We start from the raw sequence: 25,084 nt of genomic DNA, 5'->3' as shown, positions 1-25,084 counted from the left end.
AAGGAACACGGCTCTGTCTGACACCGTGAGGGCGGAGGCAGACTTTGCCAGGAAGGATGTTGAAGACGCCAGGGCAGAACTCGGAGCTATTCGGCTAGAGTTGGGTGAAGCCAACAAGAAGCTGTTTGCCACCTAGAAGAAGAAAACTGAGCTGACTAAGGATCTCGAGGAATCTGACCCCGTCTTGAGGAGACCAAGTGAACAGTCTTCAAAATGAGAGGACTTCTCTTTGAGCAGCTCTTCATCGGGTGAAGGAGGAGAAGGAAGCTAAGGAGGAGGAGCTTTCGACCGAGGTGGCGAGGTTGAAAAAGATGGTTAATGCTCTAGAGACAGCCGGTCTTGAGCTCTTCTTTGACTTTTGGAAGGCTAATCCTAAAGCCAACTTTGACTACTTGGATGATACTAAGGACATGTACCTTGAGTTCTGCGCGTCCCAAGTGGCCTATGGCGAAACTGAGGCAGCTACTTCAACCTCCGGTCAGGCTGCTGATGTACCTCCTGTTCAAACAACAGATCCTCCAGCTTCAATTGGCCCAGAAGAACCGAACCAAGAGCCTGGGACTCCAACTGTTTAAACACTTCTCCTTTTATCTCTTTATTTTTATATATCTTATTCGGCCTCAGGGCCTTTTCTAAGACATCATTACCGGCCAAGCGGTCTTTCAAATTGGAATTATTTTTCATTTTTCAGACAACGGGCTAATCGGGCAGCTTTTAATCCCGGTACTACATGCTTTTGTTATCCTTAATGAATTTCATTCTCTATTTATAATTGTCATGCAATTGTGCTTATTTTATTTTTACCAAGTGCTTTGTACAGGTATAGGTACCCTTCAAGTGACCGAGCAGATGTATGACTCTTGGTCACTTGTCTTTTACAAGTATATTGTTATCTGTTCGGTATTTTAGGTTTGACCAAACCTTTTGTACGCACTGTATGGTAAATTAGAAACATGCTGATAATTTCGACTCAATTTGAATTTTGAAATAACTATGTTTATTCATTTATTGATCGAAAAGTGTATTTGTTACCGTAGTAACTTACATCAGAGCTATTTGATCCAATCTGATCTTTTAGCTTAACATGAGATAAAACAAATTGCAGACATAAGAAACTGTACTTTAAAATGGTCACCCGACCTGAGTACTTTGTTTCTTTTATCGAAACCTTTGAGCGTAGTCCGCCCAACAGGCCATTCACTTAAAAGTAAATGTTCATTCAGTACTTAAAGTGGTCATCCGACCTGGTACTTTATTGGTACTATTTTCTTAAATGTTCCCCATTCCAATACTGTGGTACTAGAATGAGTTGCATTTTTTCGTCATACTTACCTAATTTGTATGCTTCAAAGTCAAGAAATTCAACCACTTGATATGGTCCTTCCCAGCTAGGTCCAAGTACACCTGCCGTACTATCTTTGGTGTTTAGGAATACCCTTCTCAGGACCATATGTCCCACGAAGAATTTCTGAGCCTTCACTTGTTTGTTGAAATATCGAGCTACTTTTTGTTGTTTGGCCATCAACTTTAAGTTTGCACTGGCTCGTCTTTCTTCAATTTCGTCAAGTGATTCTGCTAGGAGTATGTGATTGGTACCTTGATCGTATGTCAATCTTCTGTGGGAAGGTGGCCCGAGTTCGACAGGCAGCATAGCTTCATAATCATATGTCATTGCGAACGGTGTCTGTCCAGTTGTCATTTTCTCAGTTGTGCGATATGACCATAGAACTTCAGGAAGCTCTTCTGGCCAGTTTCCTTTGGCATCTTCAAGTTTTTTCTTCAGTGTATCCTTCAAGGTTTTGTTGACTGCTTCAACTTGACCATTTGCTTGAGGATGCGCCACTGCGGAGAAACTTTTGATGATTGTACCATGGTTCGCAGAGAAATCAGTGAAGGATTGGCTGTCGAACTGCTTGCCATTATCTGAGACTATTTTGTACGGTAGTCTTAACCGGCATATTATGTTCTTCACAATAAAGTCTTGAACTTTCTTTGATGTAATGGTTACGAGTGGTTCAGCTTCTGTCCACTTAGTAAAGTAATCAACCGCTACCACTGGATACTGCACTCTGCCTTTTCCTTTGGGTAATTGTCCGATCAGGTCTGTAGCACCCTAACTAACATAGGCGTATTACGTGATTTTTAAACATACTGTGCAGCTCATTGCTAATCAACGAGGTTTATGGAAAAATGTGATTAATTAAAATTTTTGCTTTTTAATTAAACTTATAAAATAATATTACAAAAGACTCGGGATCCCGATTATAAAATCATTTACAAAAAGATTTAACTGTTTAACTGATACACAAAATAAATGTCGCCTAGCGACCAGTTACAAAATCAGACTCGTTGTCCCGATGATCGTACGCTCGAGGCCTAACCGTCCCGACATGTACAATCTTCACAAGCTCGCTCACGGTCCATCAGCTTTAGCCTTGCCTTTACCTACACATAAACGTAGAACTGTGAGTCGACAGACTTAGTAAGAAAAGCATAATAATACTCATACATAATCCCGGTTATGATCAAACGCCCATACCCCTGATCATAACCCTAACTGTCGTGTCCAACACGATACTGAGTCCCGCTACTGCCATGTCCAACACGGTACTGAGCCACTACTGCCATGTCCAACATGTTACTATATCCTCCTGATCGGTCGAACCGATCATACTCAAGCTGCTGGTCATACTCCAGCCTGTATCGACGGGATACATCAATAGTACGGAACCACCAACCAAGTGTCAGCCTGATCGGTCGAACCGGTCATACTCCGGCTGCTGGTCATACTCCAGCCTGTATTGACGTGACAGGGTTGGATGGTTCGAAGCCAACATACATAACTAATGTAATCTAACAGGCTTCCTACATGCACGCTAAACATGTAATCTACATATGCATACTGTTATACTAATCTTACCTGGATTCCGAATTCAGGTGTGCCGGTCAACCTGACTGGAACTTTAGCTGAGCGGCGGATTACAGGCTCCTAAACCATAAAAATCACAACACTATAAGTGACACGCTAAATCAATTCCCGGGGACTTAAACTAGGAACTAAAAGTTTCCCTATCGATAAAAAGCATGGCAATACCCCCTAAAACATAAAAACGAGGAAAACTAGGGTCCCTGAATTTTCCCCAACCGGTAGATCGGTTGCCCAACCGGAATTCCGGTTCTGGGAAAATTCAGAACCCCATCCGGAATTCCGGATGCACAACCGGAATTCCTGTTCCTCGCAGGCAGCAACAATCAAAAATTCATATCTTGCTCAAATCAACCCCGAATCAACTCAAACCTTCCAGACCTGTTCTATACCTTCCCTAGAACATTTCTAAGGCATCAAAACAACCCAGAAATCACAGATACGAAAAATGCCATTGGAGCTCAAGCTTTGAGTTCAAAACTCAAACTTGAGCAAAACCACCTAACATGCATTCAAACCAGCTTGAATCTACTTAAACAAGCATATCTAAACCTCTGGAAAAAACTAAAACATCAAGCAACAACACAGCAACAGAACATAACCATTTCTTTCAAAAATCACCTATTTTACATAGAAAAATCAAAGCTTTACACAACCTAACTAACATGCATCCAAAACAACTTAAATAACCCTAATCTAACAAGCTTTAACCTCTGAAAATAACCATACAACACAGCAGCAATAACAACCAAAATCATGCATGCATCATCATCATACTTTCTTAAAACACAAGAAAACACAAAGAGAAGTTAGTAATCACCTACCACAATCAAGAGCTCCCAAATTAGGTTGAATCTAGCTTGAAAATCAAAGAAAATCCCAGCCCTTGAACCCCAAGCACCCAGCCAAAAAGAGAGAGGGAAAAGAGAGAGTTTTCTAATTTTTCTAACTTTGAGATTTTTTGTAAAATGAAGAAATGAATAAAAAGCCACCTATTAACATTTCATTTCAGCCAAAATTAATAAAATAAACTTTTATTTTTCAAATAACAAATTCACCAAAAGACAAAATACTAATGGGGCAAAAAGACCATTTTGCCCCTCCACCCTAAAACCACATAAATCATACTAAAGGGGTATTTTTGGGAAATTCTAAATTCCCGGCCATTCCCGACATTCCCAATGTCTAATAAACCGTCCCAAACTACTAACATGCTAAGTTGTGATTTCTACTGAGCCAAACGCCGGGTTCCAAAATACCGGGCACCGGAAATGCAAAATATGAAAACTACTGAATGACATACCCATGCATTTTTGAATTCCATAAATAACAGTATAAAAAATTATTTAAATAGCTATAAATAATTTCATAATTAATCATAATTAACTGCTAATTTCCAAATTAACTAAGCGGGCTTTACAACTATCCCCCCCTTAAAAGGATTTCGTCCCCGAAATCTAACCTGAAAAACTCTGGATATTGAGCTCTCATATCTGACTCTAGCTCCCAGGTGGCTTCCTCCACCTTGCTGTTTCTCCAGAGAACCTTGACCAATGCTATGGTCTTATTCCGAAGGACTTTATCCTTTCTATCCCAGATCTGCACTGGCTGTTCCTCATAAGTCATGTCTGGCTGTAGCTCAAGACTCTCATAACTGAGTACGTGAGAGGGATCTGAAACGTATTTTCTCAACATCAAGACATGGAATACGTTGTGAACTGCTGATAAAGCTGGAGGCAATGCTAACCGATATGCCACTTGACCTATCTTCTCGAGAATCTCGAAAGGTCCTGTAAATTTAGGGCATAACTTGCCTCTTTTCCCGAAACGTTTGATCCCCTTCATCGGAGATACCCGTAAAAAGACATGTTCCCCTACTTGGAACTCAACATCTCTGCGTTTCGGTTCTGCGTAACTCTTCTGTCTGCTCTGTGAGGCAAGCATTTTAGCTTTTATTTTCTCTATTGCCTCATTGGTCTGTTGCACTGACTCTGGACCTAAGTATTTTCTCTCCCCTGTCTCATCCCAGTGGATGGGAGATCTACATTTCCTACCGTATAACAGTTCATAGGGAGCCATCCCTATCGTACTCTGGTAACTGTTGTTGTAAGAAAATTCTATCAACGGTAGATACTTATTCCATGAGCCTTCAAAGTCCATAACACAGGCTCTCAACATGTCCTCCAATATCTGAATTGTCCTTTCGGACTGACCATCTGTCTGAGGATGGAATGCTGTACTGAATTTCAGCTTTGTACCCATTGCTCTTTGCAAACTTTGCCAAAATTTGGAGGTGAACTTCGGATCCCTGTCCGAAACTGTAGACTTTGGTACTCCGTGAAGTCTTACGATCTCCCTAACATACAATTCTGCCAACTGATCCACTGTAAATGTTGTTCTAACCGGCAGAAAATGAGCAGATTTCGTAAATCGATCCACCACTACCCAGATGGAATCAAATAAACCCGTGGTCCTAGGTAACCCGACCACAAAATCCATCGTGATTTCTTCCCATTTCCATTCTGGTAGGGTTAAAGGCTGCAACAACCCTGCTGGTCTTTGATGTTCAGCCATAATCTGCTGACAAGTGAGGCATCTCGATACGAATTCTACCAAATTCTTCTTCATACCGCTCCACCAGAAGTACGGTTTCAAATCTTGGTACATCTTAGTGGTGCCGGGATGCAGAGAATACGGGGTAGAATGAGCCTCCTCAAAGATCTCATTTCTAAGTTCCACACTATTCGGAACACAAATCCTGGCTTTATACAAAAGCATCCCACTGTCTGACACTGAAAAGTCCTTGGCTTGACGAGCCAATACCTCATCTCTGACGTTTACTAAATCTGGATCCGTCATCTGAGCGACTTTTATTCTTTCCAACAGGTCAGATTGCGGCGTTAAGTTGTGAAGCTGACCTACCACAAACTCAATGCTGGATCTAACCATATCCTCTGCTAGCTGAGGTGAGATCTGAACCATACTAGCTACTTGCCCGGGCCCCTTTCTGCTCAGGGCATCGGCCACTACATTGGCTTTTCCGGGGTGATAGAGGATCTCGCAGTCGTAATCTTTCACTAACTCCAACCAACGCCTTTGTCTCATATTCAAATCCTTCTGGGTAAAGAAATACTTGAGACTTTTATGGTCGGTATAGATCTCACACTTTTCCCCGTAAAGATAATGCCGCCAAATCTTCAATGCGAAAACCACCGCGGCCAACTCTAGGTCATGAGTCGGGTATCGCTGCTCATAATCCTTTAACTGACGGGAGGCATAAGCGATAACCCGATCGACTTGCATCAACACACACCCCAAACCCTGTTTGGATGCGTCACAATAAACTACGAACTTCTCCTTGTCTGAAGGCAAAGCTAGCACTGGAGCGGTAATTAACCTCCGCTTTAACTCTTGAAAACTAGCTTCGCACTTGTCTGACCAAATAAATCGCTGATTCTTCTTTGTAAGCTCGGTTAGGGGCATTGAAATTTTAGAAAACCCCTCCACAAACCTACGGTAGTACCCAACTAAACCTAAGAAGCTTCTGATCTCTGTCACTGTCTTCGGTCTCGGCCAATCCCTGACGGATTCGATCTTCCCGGGATCCACCTTGATCCCATCTTTGCTCACAATGTGCCCTAGGAAGGACACCTGAGATAGCCAGAACTCACATTTCTTGAACTTGGCATAAAGCTTGTGTTCCCGAAGCCGTTGCAGTACCATCTGAAGATGTAACTCATGCTCCTCTTCTGATTGAGAGTACACGAGGATGTCGTCGATAAACACAATCACACAGATATCGAAGAAATCCTTGAATACTCTATTCATCAAGTCCATGAATGCTGCAGGAGCATTGGTTAGTCCGAATGACATAACCAGAAATTCATAATGTCCATACCTAGTGCGAAAAGCCGTCTTCAGAATGTCCTCCTCTCGGATTCTCAACTGATGATAACCCGAACGGAGATCAATCTTAGAAAAGACCGTCTTCCCCTGAAGCTGATCGAACAAATCATCGATCCTAGGTAATGGATATTTATTCTTCACCGTCAGCTTGTTCAATTCTCTGTAGTCAATGCACATCCTCATAGATCCATCTTTCTTCTTGACGAATAAAATCGGGGCTCCCCAGGGTGACACACTGGGCCGAATGAACCCTATGTCAAGCAACCCTTGGAGCTGAATCTTTAATTCCTTAAGTTCAGCTGGAGCCATTCTGTACGGGGCTTTGGAAACCAGTTCCACCCCTGGTGCCAAGTCTATCACAAAGTCAATCTCCCGCTGAGGTGGTAACCCTGGAAGTTCTTCGGGAAAACATCCAAAAATTCCCGAACCACCTTGATGTCCTCTGGCCGAATGGTATCTGGCCGAGTGGTGTCCACCACCACGGCCAGAAACCCTAAACAACCGCCATGCAATAAATCTCTAGCTGACATGGCCGAAATCACCGGGATCCGAGATCCCTGAACTGAACCAACAAACACAAATGGTTCTTCACTTTCCGGTTGGAAGATCACCATCTTCCTTTTACAATCAATGCTCGCCGAATATTTAGATAGGAAATCCATTCCTAAAATAATATCGAATTCGACTAGACTCATCTCTATCAGATCAGCACTTAACTCTCTACCATCTATCCTGATCGGCATAGACCTAATCCACCTATTGGAGATAACCAATTCTCCGCCAGGTAATAGGGTTCCAAACCCTGATTCATATCTATCATACGGTCTACCCAATTTACTAAAGACTCTGGCCGCCACATAAGACTGTGTAGCCCCAGAATCAAACAGCACTGAATATAGCGAGTTATTAATAGAAAGCTGACCTGTGACAACTGATGGACTGGCATCTGCATCAGCCTGAGTGATAGCGAACACCCTGGCTGGAGTGGGTATCGCTGGAGCTGTCGGTGCCTCTGATCGGAGCTGGGGACAGTCCCTCTTGAAGTGTCCGGGCATGCCACAGTGAAAGCATCCCTGACCTTTGCACTCACCCCGATGGTGCCTCTTGCAGCTAGGGCACTCGGGATAGGAGAATCGGGTCTCAGTACCACCAGGACGACTCCCTCTGTTCTAGTTCCCCCGGAACCTCTTGTTCTGACTCGAGCAACCGGAAGCAGTGGGTGCTCTCTTCCTTTGATCAATGGCCGAACCACTACTCCCCCTGCTAAAACCTGATGCAGGAGGGGTAGGACCCCCGCCACTCACCGGAGTACTAGCTGACTCCGACATACACCCAACTGCGCCCTCAGCTTGCAGTGCCTTCTCCACCATCTGAGCATAGGCGGTGCTGTCGTCCGTGGTAATCATCAGATCATGCTTGATCTTGGCATTCAACCCGTCCAGGTACTTCTCCTTCTTGCTGAAGTCGGTCGGCACAATTCCCGAGGCTAACCTCGCCAACCGATCGAACTGAGTAGTATACTCGGTGACGCTCATATTCTCACGCTGGGTCAAGTGAGCGAACTCTTTCCTCTTGGCGCTTCTGACCGCCTCGTTGTAGTACTTTGCGATGAAGAGTTCCTGGAACCTTTTCCAGGTCATGGTGGTGACGTCGTGAATCTGAGACACCATGTCCCACCAGACCAGAGCGTCCTCCTGGAACTGGAAAGTGGCACACACCACTCTGTCGTTACCGGTGACACCCATAAAGTTTAGGATCTTGGTAATCACCGTCAGCCATTGCTCGGCTTTCCTCACGTCCGGACCTCCCAGGAAAACCGGAGGTGCTTGCTTCCGGAATCGTTCGTACAAAGATTCCAATCTATGGGCCGCCACCACTATCTCGGCCTGGGCAGCAGGGGCAGGTGCCATTGGAACTATGGGCACTGGAACTGCAGGAGCACCCTGCTGTCTCAACCTCTAAATCTCGAGGTCTTGCTCTTCTATCCGGGCTTGCATTTCCGCAAACCGTAACTCCCAATTCGGGGCTCCCTGATCGGCTGGGGGAGCCTGGGCAGCCTGTGGCGGGTTCTCATCACCCCGACCACGGGCCCTGCCTCGGGGACCTCTACCTCGGCTCCTAACAGGTGGGGGAAACTGAGCTCCCTGTCCTTGGTTCGACCCCACTAAGTTGCCCTGACTCCTGGTAGTCTGCCTGGCGTCCATCTGATTAGAACCGCCTGCGAAACCAAGAGTTGGCATATCAGGTCGTATTCAAGGAGAGCTTACTAATGCCGCTTAATTAGGAAATTAAAAACGAAACATGCGCCTATTCTACTATCAGGCTACTAACATGCTTCCTAACAGGCTTTTCTTTTTCATAACTGAATAAAATAAACTACTAAAGCAATAAAGGCTTACTGAACCGTGAAACGAGCTAACTGCTGATGATGATTGTACATGTCGTGACGATCTTCGGATGACAACCTGGCGGCTCTGATACCAAATTGTAACACCCTAACTAACATAGGCGTATTACGTGATTTTTAAACATACTGTGCAGCTCGTTGCTAATCAACGAGGTTTATGGAAAAACGTGATTAATTAAAATTTTTGCTTTTTAATTAAACTTATAATATAATATTACAAAAGACTCGGGATCCCGATTATAAAATCATTTACAAAAAGATTTAACTGTTTAACTGATACACAAAATAAATGTCGCCTAGCGACCAGTTACAAAATCAGCCTCGCTGTCCCGATGATCGTACGCTCAAGGCCTAACCGCCCCGACATGTACAATCTTCACAAGCTCGCTCACGGTCCATCAGCTTTAGCCTTGCCTTTACCTACACATAAACGTAGAACTGTGAGTCGACAGACTCAGTAAGAAAAGCATAATAATACTCATACATAATCCCGGTTATGATAAGACGCCCATACCCCTAATCATAACCCTAACTGTCGTGTCCAACACGATACTGAGTCCCGCTACTGCCGTGTCCAACACGGTACTGAGCCACTACTGCCATGTCCCACATGGTACTGAGTTCTGAACGTTCATAGGGACGGTACTATTGACACGTAACAACCTGATCGGTCGAACCGGTCATACTCCGGCTGCTGGTCATACTCCAGCCTGTACCGACGTGTTACTATATCCTCCTGATCGGTCGAACCGATCATACTCTGGCTGCTGGTCATACTCCAGCCTGTACCGACGGGATACGTCAATAGTATGGAACCACAACCCAAGTGTCAGCCTAATCGGTCGAACCGGTCATACTCTGGCTGCTGGTCATACTCCAGCCTGTACCGACGTGTTACTATATCCTCCTGATCGGTCGAACCGGTCATACTCCGGCTGCTGGTCATACTCCAGGCTTTACCGACGGGATGCGTCAATAGTACGGAACCACCAACCAAGTGTCAGCCTGATCGGTCGAACCGGTCATACTCCGGCTGCTGGTCATACTCCAGCCTGTACCGACGTGACAGGGTTGGATGGTTCGAAGCCAACATCCATAACTAATGTAATCTAACAGGCTTCCTACATGCACGCTAAACATGTAAACTACATATGCATACTGTTATACTAATCTTACCTGGATTCCGAATTCAGGTGTGCCGGTCAACCTGACTGGAACTTTAGCTGAGCGGCGGATTACAGGCTCCTAAACCATAAAAATCACAACACTATAAGTGACACGCTAAATCACTTCCCGGGGACTTAAACTAGGAACTAAAAGTTTTCCTATCGATAAAAAGCATGGCAATACCCCCTAAAACATAAAAACGAGGAAAACTAGGGTCCCTGAATTTTCCCCAACCGGTAGACCGGTTGCCCAACCGGAATTCCGGTTCTGGGAAAATTTAGAACCCCATCCGGAATTCCGGATGCACAACCGGAATTCCGGTTCCTCGCAGGCAGCAACAATCAAAAATTCATATCTTGCTCAAATCAACCCCGAATCAACTCAAACCTTCCAGACCTGTTCTATACCTTCCCTAGAACATTTCTAAGGCATCAAAACAACCCAGAAATCACAGATACGAAAAATGCCATTGGAGCTCAAGCTTTGAGTTCAAAACTCAAACTTGAGCAAAACCACCTAACATGCATTCAAACCAGCTTGAATCTACTTAAACAAGCATATCTAAACCTCTGGAAACAACTAAAACATCAAGCAACAACACAGCAACAAAACATAACCATTTCTTTCAAAAATCACCTATTTTACATAGAAAAATCAAAGCTTTACACAACCTAACTAACATGCATCCAAAACAACTTAAATAACCCTAATCTAAGAAGCTTTAACCTCTGAAAATAACCATACAACACAGCAGCAATAACAACAAAAATCATGCATGCATCATCATCATACTTTCTTAAAACACAAGAAAACACAAAGAGAAGTTAGAAATCACCTACCACAATCAAGAGCTCCCAAATTAGGTTGAATCTAGCTTGAAAATCAAAGAAAATCCCAGCCCTTGAACCCCAAGCACCCAGCCGAAAAGAGAGAGGGAAAAGAGAGAGTTTTCTAATTTTTCTAACTTTGAGATTTTTTGTAAAATGAAGAAATGAATAAAAAGCCACCTATTAACATTTCATTTCAGTCAAAATTAATAAAATAAAATTTTATTTTTCAAATAAAAAATTCACTAAAAGACAAAATACTAATGGGGCAAAAAGACCATTTTGCCCCTCCACCCTAAAACCACATAAATCATACTAAAGGGGTATTTTTGGGAAATTCTAAATTCCCGGCCATTCCCGACATTCCCAATGTCTAATAAATCGTCCCAAACTACTAACATGCTCAGTTGTGATTTCTACTGAGCCAAACGCCGAGTTCCAAAATACCGGGCACCGGAAATGCAAAATATGAAAACTACCGAATGACATAACCATGCATTTCTGAATTCCATAAATAACAGTATAATAAATTTTTTAAATAGCTATAAATAATTTCATAATTAATCATAATTAACTGCTAATTTCCAAATTAACTAAGCGGGCTTTACAAGGTCAATCCCCCAAATGGAAAAGGGCCACAGACTCGTTGGGTGGAGCTCGTGGTATCTTTAAAAATCTCTGGCATTTTCCACACTTCTTAACATAGGCTTTTGAATCTTCAATCATCGTTGGCCAGAAGTAACCTTGCCTTAGAATTTTCTTGGATAAGCTCTGCCCGGCGGCATGATTTCCACAGAATTCGTCGTGAACTTCAGATAGGAGTCGTGCAGCTTCTTCTTGAGTGACACATTTGAGCAATGGCATCGAGAATCCCCTTCTGTACATAACTCCCTCTACTATGATATATCGTGCAACTTTCCTTCTCATTTTTCGAGCTTCGTTTCGGTTATCTGGGAGTTTCCCAAAGTCGAGGTAGGCTGTTATTGGTGTTATCCAGTTTGGGGATGTATCAATCATTTCAATTTCTTCCATGCCAGTGATGCTAGGCTCTTCGAGGAACCGGATAGGAACCTAGTTTTCCTTGTCACTTACATTGTTGCTTGCCAATCGAGCTAACGCGTCTGCAGTTGTATTATCTTCTCTTGGAATTTGTCTGAGACCGTAGCTTTTGAATTGTGCGAGCAGATCATGTATTTTGCTCAGATCTGCTATCATCTTTTCTCCCCAAGCCTCGTATTCTCCGGATACATGATTTACCACCAGTTGTGAATCACTGCAGATTTCAATGTGTTCGGCCTTCATCTCCTGGGCTAATCTTAGCCCAGCGATTAGAGCTTCGTACTCGGCTTTGTTGTTAGATGCCTTGAATACGAACTTGACAGTAGCGTGCAGGTGTTGCCCCCCAGGCGTGACAAGGGCAATTCCTGCACCAGATAGTTGATTTGTATCCAACCCATCCACATGTAGTTTCCAGGTCGGCTTGTCTTCATTGTGACTTGGCTGAGGTGTTTGTACCGGCTCGGGGTTGCTTTCTGGTATGCTTTCTTTTTTGCCTGTGCATTCTACCACAAAGTTTGCCAAGGCTTAGCCTTTGATTGCTGTTAGGGGTTGAAAAGTGATTTCGTACTGGCCCAACTCTACTGCCCATTTGAGTAGTTATCCAGAAGTGTCTGGCTTTTGCAGTATTTGACACAGTGGCTGGTCGGTGTATACCCGAACAGGATGAGCTTGAAAATAAGGCCTCAACTTCCTTGTTGCTAGAATAACACAGTAAGCGAGTTTTTCTATCAACGGATATCGGCTCTCGGCCTCAATGAGTCTTTTATTGATGTAATAGATTGGGTGTTGTACGTTATTCTCTTCTCTGATTAGTCCGGCACTCACGGCATGTTCCATGACAGCTAAGTATATTCCAAGTTCCTCACCGTCTAGAGGTTTTGAGAGTACGAGAGGTTGTGCAAGTTGTGATTTTATCTCTTGGAAAGCTTTTTCACACTCCTCTGTCCACTCGAACTGCTTGTTTCCTCGCAGGATGTTGAAGAATGAGACACACTTGTCTGTTGATTTTGAAACGAATCTGCTGAGCGCAGGGATCTGACAAGTTAAGCTTTGCACATCTTTGGTTTTTGTTGGCGAGTTCATATCCAAGAGGGCTTGAATCTTCTCTAGATTAGCTTCAATTACTCGGGCATTGACTATGAAGCCTAAAAACTTTCCCAAGCTGACTCTAAGGGAACACTTTAAGGGATTTAGTTTCATATTGTATTTTCTGAGGACTTTGAAGCATTCGTCCAGGTCGTTTATGTGCCCCCCAGCCTTTCTGGATTTGATGAGCATATCATCCACGTACACTTCCATATTTCGCCTGATCTGGTCTTTAAACATTTTGTTTACCAATCTTTGGTACGTAGCTCCAGCGTTTTTTAGACCAAATGCCATTACTTTGTAGCAGTATAGACCCATATCTGTTCGGAAACTTGAATGTTCTTGGTCTGGTGGATGCATTCTGATTTGATTGTAGCTGGAGTAAGCGTCCATGAAGCTTAATATTTCGTGCCCTGCTATTGCATCTACGAGCTGATCGATTCTTGGAAGTGGAAAACAGTCTTTAGGGCATGTCTTGTTGAGGTTTGTGAAATCAATACAGACTCGCCATTTCTTGTTCGGCTTGGGCACTAATACGGGATTCGCGACCCAAGCCGGGTAGAAAGCTTCAATTATGAAGTTGTTGTTGCGCAGCTTTTCAACTTTTTCCTTCGGGGCTACTACTCGTTCTTTGTCCAAAAGCCTTTGTTTTTGTTGAACTGGCTGGAAGTTGGGATCGATATTCAGAACATGTGAAATAATAGAAGGATCAATTCCAACCATATCTGCATGTGACCAGGAAAAAACGTCTAGGTTTGCTCTCAGAAATTTTATCAATTCTGATTTTACTTCGGGCAACAAACCTTTTTCTATTTTTAGTTTTTTGGTCGGGATATCTGGATCGATCTCGATCTCTTCTAATTCTTCTACAGGTCCAACATTGCCGCTTGGGTCCCCAAGTCGAGGATCCACATCTTCATCCCCACCTTGGGAAGTTCCCTTCTTGGAAATGTTTTTTCTCTTGTCTGTGCTTTGGCTGGAGGATACTGTTGGGTTTTATGCCCTAAATAAAACTCATTTCAATATAATCAGATTTACTTATTAATATAGATCAGAAATAACATTTCATGTTCCATGGTTCACATGATTTATTTCATGATTATATGTACATAATGTATAAATTCATCTGAAACCCTTTTCACATACTTGATCCTGTTTATTGTACTGTCAACACATTGGAAAGTAAACATGACTATGTGAATAAAGATTCCTAGATTTATCAGACATAGGGTTTTACTGATATGATAATCTACAACAAGAGTTTAATTGCATTTGGAGAAATGCTATGTTCTTTCTAGAGCATTGGTTAAAGTAAAGCTCAGGTGGGATGCAAGGAGTATGCATCGGAAGGGACCGATATTGAACTTTGACTTAGATTTATTAAACTTACCGTAATATCTATTCAAGTCAATATCGCCTAGTTGATCCTAGATCAAATGATCTTAATCCTGTTATGATTAGGCTCAATCTTGAACGGCTATTTGTGTTCTTTGATTTGTTAGTTAAGCCTACTTTTAGGTCAGGGTGATACGTACATTTTGGGAACACGGTAGTGCAATTGAGTGGGAGCGCTAGCATAAACATGGAATCTATAGCTTCTATCTGGCGAATAGTAAGCAAAGGATGATCTCCTTCGAGCTTGACCAAACCAACATAAATGGTGGAGTGCTCATTTCACATAAGCTGAAATATCATTTATACGGGGTCAAGTGTTTTAAGGATAAAATACATTGTAGGGTGTAACGGTAATCTAATCCATTTACAGTGTAGATCATTCATATAGAGGATCATTGATCAAATTAGGATTATAACAATGGATAACTAATGATGTGTCTATATGGTGGAACATATAGAGCATTCTATATACTGAGAGTGCAATTCTAAGTTCTATGCGTGGATTCAACGAAGAATTAATAAGTTGTGAATTTTAGTGCTAAATTCTTGATCTACTTATTGGAAGCTCGGTTATATAGACCCATGGTCCCCGCACAAGTTGAGATAATATTGCTTGTAAGACTCATATAATTGGTTTTGATTAATCAATTATAATTCTCAAGTTAGACTATGTCTATTTGTGAATTTTTCACTAAGTAAGGGCGAAATTGTAAAGAAAGAGTTCATAGGGGCATATTTATTAATTATGATACTTTGTATGGTTCAATTAATAAATGACAATATTATTTAATAATTATTTAGAGTTATTAAATAGTTAGAATTGCCATTTAAATGGTTGAATTTGAAAATTGGCGTTTTTGAGAAAATCAGATGCAGAAAAGATAAAACTGCAAAATTGCAAAAAGTGAGGCCCAAATCCACATGTATAGGGCCAACCACTTTTGTAGGGTTTTTCCCTCTGATATTTTCATTATTTTAATGCCAAATAATTCAAACCTAACCCTAGTAGAATGTTATAAATAGATAGTGAAGGCTTCAGGAAAAATACACTTTTCTTCTGACACTTCTGATTTAGAAAAACCTGAGCCTCTCTCTCTCCCTATCTTTGGCCGAACCCACTCTCTCTTTCTTCTTCATTAAATTTCGAAATTCTTAGTGTATGAGTAGTGCCCACACACAGCAAGTGATACCTCAATCATAGTGAGGAAGATCGTGAAGAAAGACTTTCAGCAAGAAGGAGGTTTCAGCATCAAAGATTGAGAGAAAGAGATCCAGGTTCAGATATTGATAATGCTCTGCTACAGAAAGGAATCAAGGACTAGATATCTGAATGGAAGGAGTCATTATGTTCCGCTGCACCCAATGTAAGGTTTCCTAAACTTTATATGTGTTTATTTCATCGTTTTAGAATGTTCATATTTAGGGTGTTAATAAACATACTAGTGAGTAGATCTAAGATCCTGGTAAAATAAATTCCAACAACTGGCCTCAGAGCCATGGTAATTGATTTACTTGCAAGAAATTTGGACTTTAAAATGATTGTTTGTTTGTTTTTGAATGGTATCATGTTGTATTGAGTGTTATTTGATGATTGATTGGTGTTTGTGAATTTTCGTAAAACATAATTGAATATCTGTTTCTGGAATTATTTTTATTGGATAGTATGGAAAAAATTAAGCAAGTTACTTTTTTACAGAACTCAATTTCGATTTAATTTGAATTAGTTATGATTTTTTGAAGATTCGAAAAAAATCGGAGTTGTGCTGAAATTTTCCTGCGATCGCGAAAACTGTCCGTACAGCTGACAATTTTTTCGTTTTTCTTCGATTTTTCATGCTTTTTCATGGAATTAACTTCCGATTTTTTGTGTAGTTCTATATTTATACTATTACTATTCCTAATTCAATTCTAATTATCATTATGAATTAATTTAATATTTTTTAAATTTAATTCAAGATATTAGTGTAATTTGAATTTAAAGTAGTTAGTATCTATCTTTTTTGCTTAATTATCTATCTTATTTTTAAATTTGATTATATCTTATCTTATTTTTAAATTTAAGGTCAGATTTTAAATTTTTTTTTAAATAATTTGACCTTATTTAAATTTAAAATAAGATAACTATAATCATGTAATTTTAAATAGATATAAGATAATTTGCTAACTTTTAAATTTTGTTATTTTATTTAATTAAATTACATTTAAAATTAGAAAAAGATATTCATTGATCTTTTTAAAATTTTTATTTAATTTTTATTTATAAAATAACATTTAAATTTTAAAAGTAGTTAGCAAATTTTGAAATGATATTTACGTTGGTTGAAACCTAATTTTTCAAAATTGTAGGTTTAATTTTAAATTTTTTTTTTAAATTTCGAAATTTTTTAAATTTGTTTAATTTTTTCGAAAATAATTTTTTTTATTTATTTAATTAATTATTTTTCGAAATTATTTATTTAAAATTAAATAAATCCTACATCCAGTTATCCAGCTAACCTTGTTGCAGGAGAATGTGTTTTAGCTTGTTTGTAAGTTTTCAAAACCTATTATTGCTTGATTGCAAATAGCCATGGTTAACTTTTTGCCAGATCTAATGATCTGATGGCTCCCTTTGTCAAGTAAATAATTTGTAACAGGTATATTTACAATCTTCTTTCATCTGTGTATAACCTAGCAACATGATAGGACCCATCCAAAGTGTGCCTGTGTTAGCCTATGTGTTTAATTTCATTATAGATGCATATAGGTTGTTGTTGCTAAATAAAATTTCATAGTTCTTGATAGATTTTATTTAGGCCCATTTAGTTTTTGGGCCTATTCAATTAATAACAGTTGTTCATTTTAAGGTTAAATTCCTCTCTTTTGGGCCTTGTGGGAGAGTTGGGAGCCATAATAGTGGGTACGACATACTGAACCCAGCACCCCCTCACATGAACCACCCCAATTGTGAAGGCCCATTTGCCTGATTTGAATAAATGTACTAGGTTAATTAAACTAGTTTAACCTAATAAAATTGATTAGCAACATAATTAATTTCATTTATTTTGAAATTAATTTAAGAAAATCATAATTTAAAGAATTTTTTATTCTAAGCTAAACTATATGTATTTTTTTGTATTTAATTAAATATAGAATTATAACCACCTAGATTCTTTCTGAACCTTAATTTAAATTTTTCATTAGATATTCCTATTTAAGTTGATATTTAGTTATTTACAACTAACCAACTTAAATCTGAATATCTTTTAGATTTAAAATTTCAAAATTAAGTTGAGGAATTTTAGGCATTGGTTATTAAGATTCTTTAGATATTTTTTAAGTTGATAACTTTTCGAATATTAACTTAAAATTGAATATTTTCAAATTTAGTGGTTACAACTAATTTTTGATATTTAATTAAATTTAAATTTAAAGAATATTTAAGTTCTAGATTTTTTCTAATACAACTTAAATTAGATATTTTTCCAAATTTTGTGGAAAAGATACTTAGTCAAATGAGATTTTTTCTAGATAGTTATTTCTAGACTACTTATTATTTCTAACATTAAATAGGAAAATATTATACATTGTGAAATTAATTATTTAAATAATTAATCTTGGTACAATTTATATTAAGTATATTTTTCCTAGTATTAAACTAGAGATTAATAACTAAGCCTTCTCTACACTTAATTATTTATTTCTTGAATTTAATACATTTAATTAATTTGAAATTTAAATATCTAAGTTGATTTTAATCATGATACTTAAGTATTTCTTTTTCATGACACTTAATTAAATAGAAAATTATTTTAAGTTGAAATTTATTTTTTCAACTTAAATTTCAATAATTTTCAAAATATGTTTTTTATTTTATTAATCAAATTTCAAAATTGCATTTCTTAAATGCTGGAATTTCGAATTTTATTTGAAAAATAGATTAAAGTTGTAAATTATTTATTTCTATTTTGGAACAACTTAAACCAATAATTTTTTCATTTAATGATTAATTAAAATAAATGAAGTAACATATATTTTATTAGAAATTTAATTAATTAGTCAAAGGAAAATCTAGATAGGTGATATTTTTGCTTAAAATATTTTTCTAGTGTATTTAATTAAATAGAAAATTAATATTTAAGTTGATTTTCATCATCATACTTAAATATTTGAAATTTTTCTTATATATTTAATTAAATAGGAAAATTATATTTTTTTTTGTAAATTAATTTTATTAATTAATTTTGGGCCAACATTAAATTAGAATAATTTTTCCAGGATTTATTTTTTATTTTAACATGCATTTTCGAAAATTGTATTCTTAAATACTTTAACTTTTCGAAATGCAATATATATTTATAGAAAATTAAATTTGAGTTGTAAATTAATTTAAATTATTTTTGTAACAACTTAAATTGAATATTTTTCTAAATATTTATTGGAAATTATTACTAAGATGGAAATAATTCATGTTATTTTCATATCCATCTAAGTAAAATTTATAAATATTAAATTAAAATTTATATTTAGAATTTTTCATTCTAAATTGGAAATTTTAATAAATATATATTAAAAATAAATAGATTAAATAAAGAGAATCAAAGAAAATACAACTCTCTTTAAATAATGAGCTTTATTATTAAGATATTCGATCTCCATTGTGGGTTTTACATCGCGTTTGTTTTAGTGAGTAATCCTCCCTAATGGAGGAACGTTCATTAGCAATTTTGCACTGTTTAATCTCGAAAGATAAGTAGTTTGTAAGTGTTTTATATGGTATGGATCACCCTAATGGTGGCGACCATATTTGACTTGCAAATTATGAAACAATGGTGGAAGCTCATAAGATAGATATGCCTTGACTCTCGCCTAAACGAGACAACGCTGAATTCCAATCTTGATCGAATAAAGGGTTGCTAGAATGTTTAACATTTTAGATGAGCTGACAACACTATTCAATGGATGGTAGCTTTGACTCTCGCCTAAACGGAACACTGATATCAGTGTGTTGAAAACCTTGGAAATTATTTAGGATTGTATGTTTTAGTATTTTCACTTGTCATTCGTACTTGCTATATGTTTAATAATTTCTTAATTGTGTATGAATTTATATTGAACCATGTTATTTTCTGTTATTAAGTTGTATTTTAATTTCGAATCTTCATTGTTGGTCTAACTTGGTTTGTTTATCTAATGAGATAAATCCCTAATGGATTTTCACCATTAGACATACATAATAGTGTTAGATGTCGAAAGATAAATATTGTATATGCGACATCTAGTTGTTCATCAATAGATGACACCTTAGACTAGTATTTTTACAATATGAAACAAGAAGATTGTATATATAAATAAGATTACTTTGACTCTCGCTAATCGAAGCATCGTTGGATTCTTATTTATAAACGAAATTATCCTAATTCCTCTTAGCTTATTCATTTCGAATTAACTCAATAAAATATCATTAGATGAATGGTCTATAAATCATTTAATGTCATTCTATATTTTCTCTTAAGAAATTAAATGACGCATATGATTATGATCCCGAAATTCTATTCCCAATTGATATAAATCCTCAATCTTAGAAATCTCCTACTTGTATGGGCAAATCAGACTTAGAGTTAAATTAGTAGTGGTGGTCCAAGATAGAATTACTCATTATATTTGGTATAAATTTAAGTCTTTGACTTTAATTTTAGATTCCAAACAGAAATTTTCTTATATTTCTAATTCCAGGATGCAATACAGTTACACCTTCACAAGGGTTTAATGTGACAATCAGTAGTCCCGTCATCCGTAAGGGGAAATACCGGGTAAGCTGTGCAATCCCACACCGCCTGGGGAAGGTCAAGTGGGATGATTCTGAGACTGTGTAGGTATGGGACTACACAGTTGAAGAGGGCTTAAATGGATTGATTGGTACTACCTATGTCAACAAGGTGCATCTTGTTTTTCGGTAGCCCATCACGAAAGAACTCCACAGTTAAGCGTGCTTGGTCTGGAGCAATTTCAGGATGGGTGACCTCCTGGGAAGTTTTCCCAGGAAGCGTGCGAGTGAGGACAGAGCACGCTGGAAACACTCGTGTTGGTCTGTATGGTCAGTCATCAATCCAGGAAGCAGCCAAAGTGACGTACTCGTGTATAAGAGCCATTCATTCCGTGGGTGTAAGGACCTAATAGAGGTTTGAAGCGGGGACGTTACAAAATGGTATCAGAGCCTTGACCCAGCCGAAAGTGTGGTCGACGAGGACGTCGGACCTCGTAAGGGGGGGTGATTGTGACAGTCAGTAGTCCCGTGATCCGTAAGGGGAAATACCGGGTAAGCTGTGCAATCCCACACCGCCTGGGGAAGGTCAAGTGGGATGATTCTGAGACTGTGTAAGTATGGGACTACACAGTTGAAGAGGGCTTAAATGGATTGATTGGTACTACCTATGTCAACAAGGTGCATCTTGTTTTTCGGTAGCCCATCACGAAAGAACTTCACAGTTAAGCGTGCTTGGTCTGGAGCAATTTCAGGATGGGTGACCTCCTTGGAAGTTTTCCCAGGAAGAGTGCGAGTGAGGACGTAGCACGCTGGAAACACTTGTGTTGGTCTGTAGGGTCAGTCATCAATCCAGGAAGCAGCCAAAGTGACGTACTCGTGTATAAGAGCCATTCATTCCGTGGGTGTAAGGACCCAATGGAGGCTTAAAGCGGGGACGTTACATTTAATATCCATCTTCTATTAATGGATTCAAACTGTATGGAATATGAGTTTAGTATTCTGTGACTAGGATCCATTTCCACTATTCTAATAACTCTTTGATGTAACTAAACCTAAGTCATCAAAAGACACTACCACACTTTATTAATCTATGGCATTTGTATCTTGTTCATAGTGGTTTTGACAAGATCAATCTCTGCAAAGAGTTAATATGTCTATATCCACTGAAAGTAGTTCATCTCATTCGCAGATGGATGTACATTCAGGGGTGGATATGAATTTTTCGTTGTATTCTTTAAACGATCACTCTAGATTTTACCTTATGCAAAAGAAATTTGAAATGTTTGAAATTTCATAAATTTCTAGCAATGGTGAAACACCATTAAGGTAAGTGGTTAAAGATCTTGCGAACTGATAGGGGTGGAGAAATAGTTAGTAGATATGCAGTTCAAAGATCATTAAATTGATTTTTGAATTATATCCAAACTTACCTCCCCAGAAATTTCGAGTTGCATGTTGATGATTAGTTACTAGTCGTTGCCTAATTCCTTCTATGGTAATACAAATTCAGAATGATGTAATGGTTGGGTACTTAATTTAAATCATTACTAGATTCATGGATGACCTAATCAAAATCTTAAGAAAAGCTAGAATTGTTAACCATGGTTTGTTAGCTATTCTAAGTGATTAGGGGTGGACCATCCCATTGTCAATAGATAAGAAAGTGTTTATTTAAACAAATACTACTTTTCTAAGATAATGAATAAGTCTGAAAATAAAGAAGATATTTAATTCTTTATTCCAAAAGTGTTCTATCATCTTATTTGACATATGATGATCCCACTGCCTCTGTTGTCTTGTCACAATCGAAGAGATCAATACCATTTAGTTTTCTTAGACATAATTCACGGTACCTTGTCGTAGTGGGAGAATTTCTAGGAACTCACCTTCTTATGACATGGGAGACACTAGTGATTAAAATCCATTGTAAGTTTAAACAAGTAATGGATGGTCAAGATAAGAAACTCTTAATCAATTCACATGGAGCAACCTAAGTTTTCTATTACAAGGACATAAAAGGAAATTTTTGTTTATAATTCTATTCAATGGACTTAACAAAACTTCCTGTTCCTAGTATTATAGGTTTGAATTTATCTAAACCTATGGCTTATGGTATACCTAGTAATTACTTACTCTAATGCAAGCAACTTACTTTAGTACGATGCTGAAGCATTTTCTTTCTAATGGCAATCTATAGAAGCTTCTCGACTTCTAGGCATAGATTTTATTTATCTAAGGAAAAGTTTCAACTATTCCAGAAAAGATAAAGCCATGAAAGAATTTCTTATATCAACAGTGAGAGGTCTTAGATATGCTTGCTGTTGAGTGGGAGTAATGAGTAAGTATCAGATTAATCCAGGAGAAGAACATTGGACGACAATCAAGTAAATCCTAAGATTAAGAAGAGGAACTATATGTTAGTCTATAAGGGTGTGTTTAAAACTCTTAGACTACACCACATCAGATTAGGATTATAACAATGAATAACTAATGATGTATCTATATGGTGGAACATATAGAGCATTCTATATACTGAGAGTGCAATTCTAAGTTCTATGCGTGGATTCAACGAAGAATTAATAAGTCAGTGAATTTAGGTTATAAATTTTTGATCTGCTTATTGGAAGCTCGGTTATATAGACCCCTTGTCCCCGCACTAGTTGAGATAATATTTCTTTTAAGACTCATATAATTGGTTTTGATTAATCAATTATAATTCTCAACTTAGACTATGTCTATTTGTGAATTTTTCACTACGGGCGAAATTGTAAAGAAAGTGTTTTACGGGCATATTTGTTAATTATGATACTTTGTATGGTTCAATTAATAAATATGATAAATGACAATATTATATAATAATTATTTATAGTTATTAAATAGTTAGAATTGGCATTTAAATGGTTGAATTAGAAAATTGGCGTTTTTGAGAAAATCAGATGCAGAAAAGATAAAACTGCAAAATTGCAAAAAGTGAGGCCCAAATCCACATGTATAGGGTCGGCCACTTTTGTAGCGAATTAACCTCTGATATTTTCATTATTTTAATGCCAAATAATTCAAACCTAACCCTAGTGGAATGCTATAAATAGATAGTGAAGGCTTCAGGAAAAACACACTAAATTTTCTACTTTTCATTCACAAAAAAAAAAAAAAAAACTGAGCCTCTCTCTCTCTCCCTATCTTTGGCCGACCACTTCTTCTCTTTCTTCCCCTCTTCAATTTTGAAATACTTAGTGTTAGAGTAGTGCCCACACACAGCAAGTGATACCTCAATCATAGTGAGGAAGATCGTGAAGAAAGACTTTCAGCAAGAAGGAGTTTCAGCACCAAAGAATCAGAGAAAGAGATCCAGGTTCATATATTGATAATGCTCTGCTACAGAAAGGAATCAAGGGCTAGATATCTGAACGGAAGGAGTCATATTATTCCACTGCACCCAATGTAAGGTTTACTAAACTTTATATGTGTTTATTTCATCGTTTTAGAAAGTTCATATTTATGGTATTAATCAACATACTTGTGAGTAGATCTAAGATCCTGGTAAAATAATTTCCAACAGATACTTCCTTCTTAGCCTTGGCCACTGCAAGGTTATAACATTCCCGAGCAGACTTCTGGTTTCCTCTTAGGCACCCTACCCTATTCTTTGTTGGAAACTTCAGGCACGAGTGAAATATTGACGTGACAGCCTTTAAGTCATACAATGTCGGTCGGCCTAGCATTACGTTAAAAGTTGAAGGAACATCTAATAGCAGGAACTGTGCCATTACAGTCATGCTCGTCAGAGCTTGTCCAACAGTGAGGGGTAGACGAATTTGTCCTAGAGGTGCGACTCCTTGACCGGAGAAACCATAGATAGGCTGGAGGCATGGGGTTAGATCCTTGAGCTGGAGTCTCATCTTTTCATAAGCAGTTTTGAACAAGATGTGGGAAGAGGCACCATTATCGATCATTGTTCTGGCCACCATTTTATTGGCTATCTGGACTTCCACGACCAGCGGGTCGTTGTGCGGAAATCTAATTTTGATAGCGTCTTCATCGTTGAAGGTTATGGTCGGCTCTCCTGCTCGTGGAATTTTGGACTTCCTTTCTTCCACGGCCAGGATAATCTCTTCTTGCTCGTGCTGCACTGTTCGGGCATACCTCTCCCGAGCTTTGCCCTAATCTCCAGCAATGTGTGGGCCTCCAACAATAACTTGCAGATGCCCATCTACCGGTGGAGGCAGCAAATCTTCGTTAATGTCGTCTCTTTGACCCTGATTGGTCTTAACATACTTCTGTAAGTGTTGATTGTTTTTCCTTAATAGGAATTCAATTTCCCGCTTCAAGTTGTAACATTTGTTAGTGTTGTGGCCGTAGTCTCTGTGGGACCGACAAAACTTTGTCATGTCCCTCTTGTCGGCATCTTTCTTCATGGGCCCGGGCTTCTTATATGGGGCCAGGAACTGAGTTGCCATGTACACACTTTCTATATCTTCAGTCAGAATAGTGAATGCAGTGTATTTGGCATGGTTCTCCCGGGGAGCTTGTTCGGATTTTCCAGTGAACTTTCCTTTCTTCCCATT

The sequence above is a fragment of the Cannabis sativa genome, chromosome 5 (genome assembly GCF_029168945.1).
Source record: "Cannabis sativa cultivar Pink pepper isolate KNU-18-1 chromosome 5, ASM2916894v1, whole genome shotgun sequence".
Lineage (NCBI taxonomy): Eukaryota > Viridiplantae > Streptophyta > Magnoliopsida > Rosales > Cannabaceae > Cannabis > Cannabis sativa.
This window is presented reverse-complemented; position numbering follows the sequence as displayed.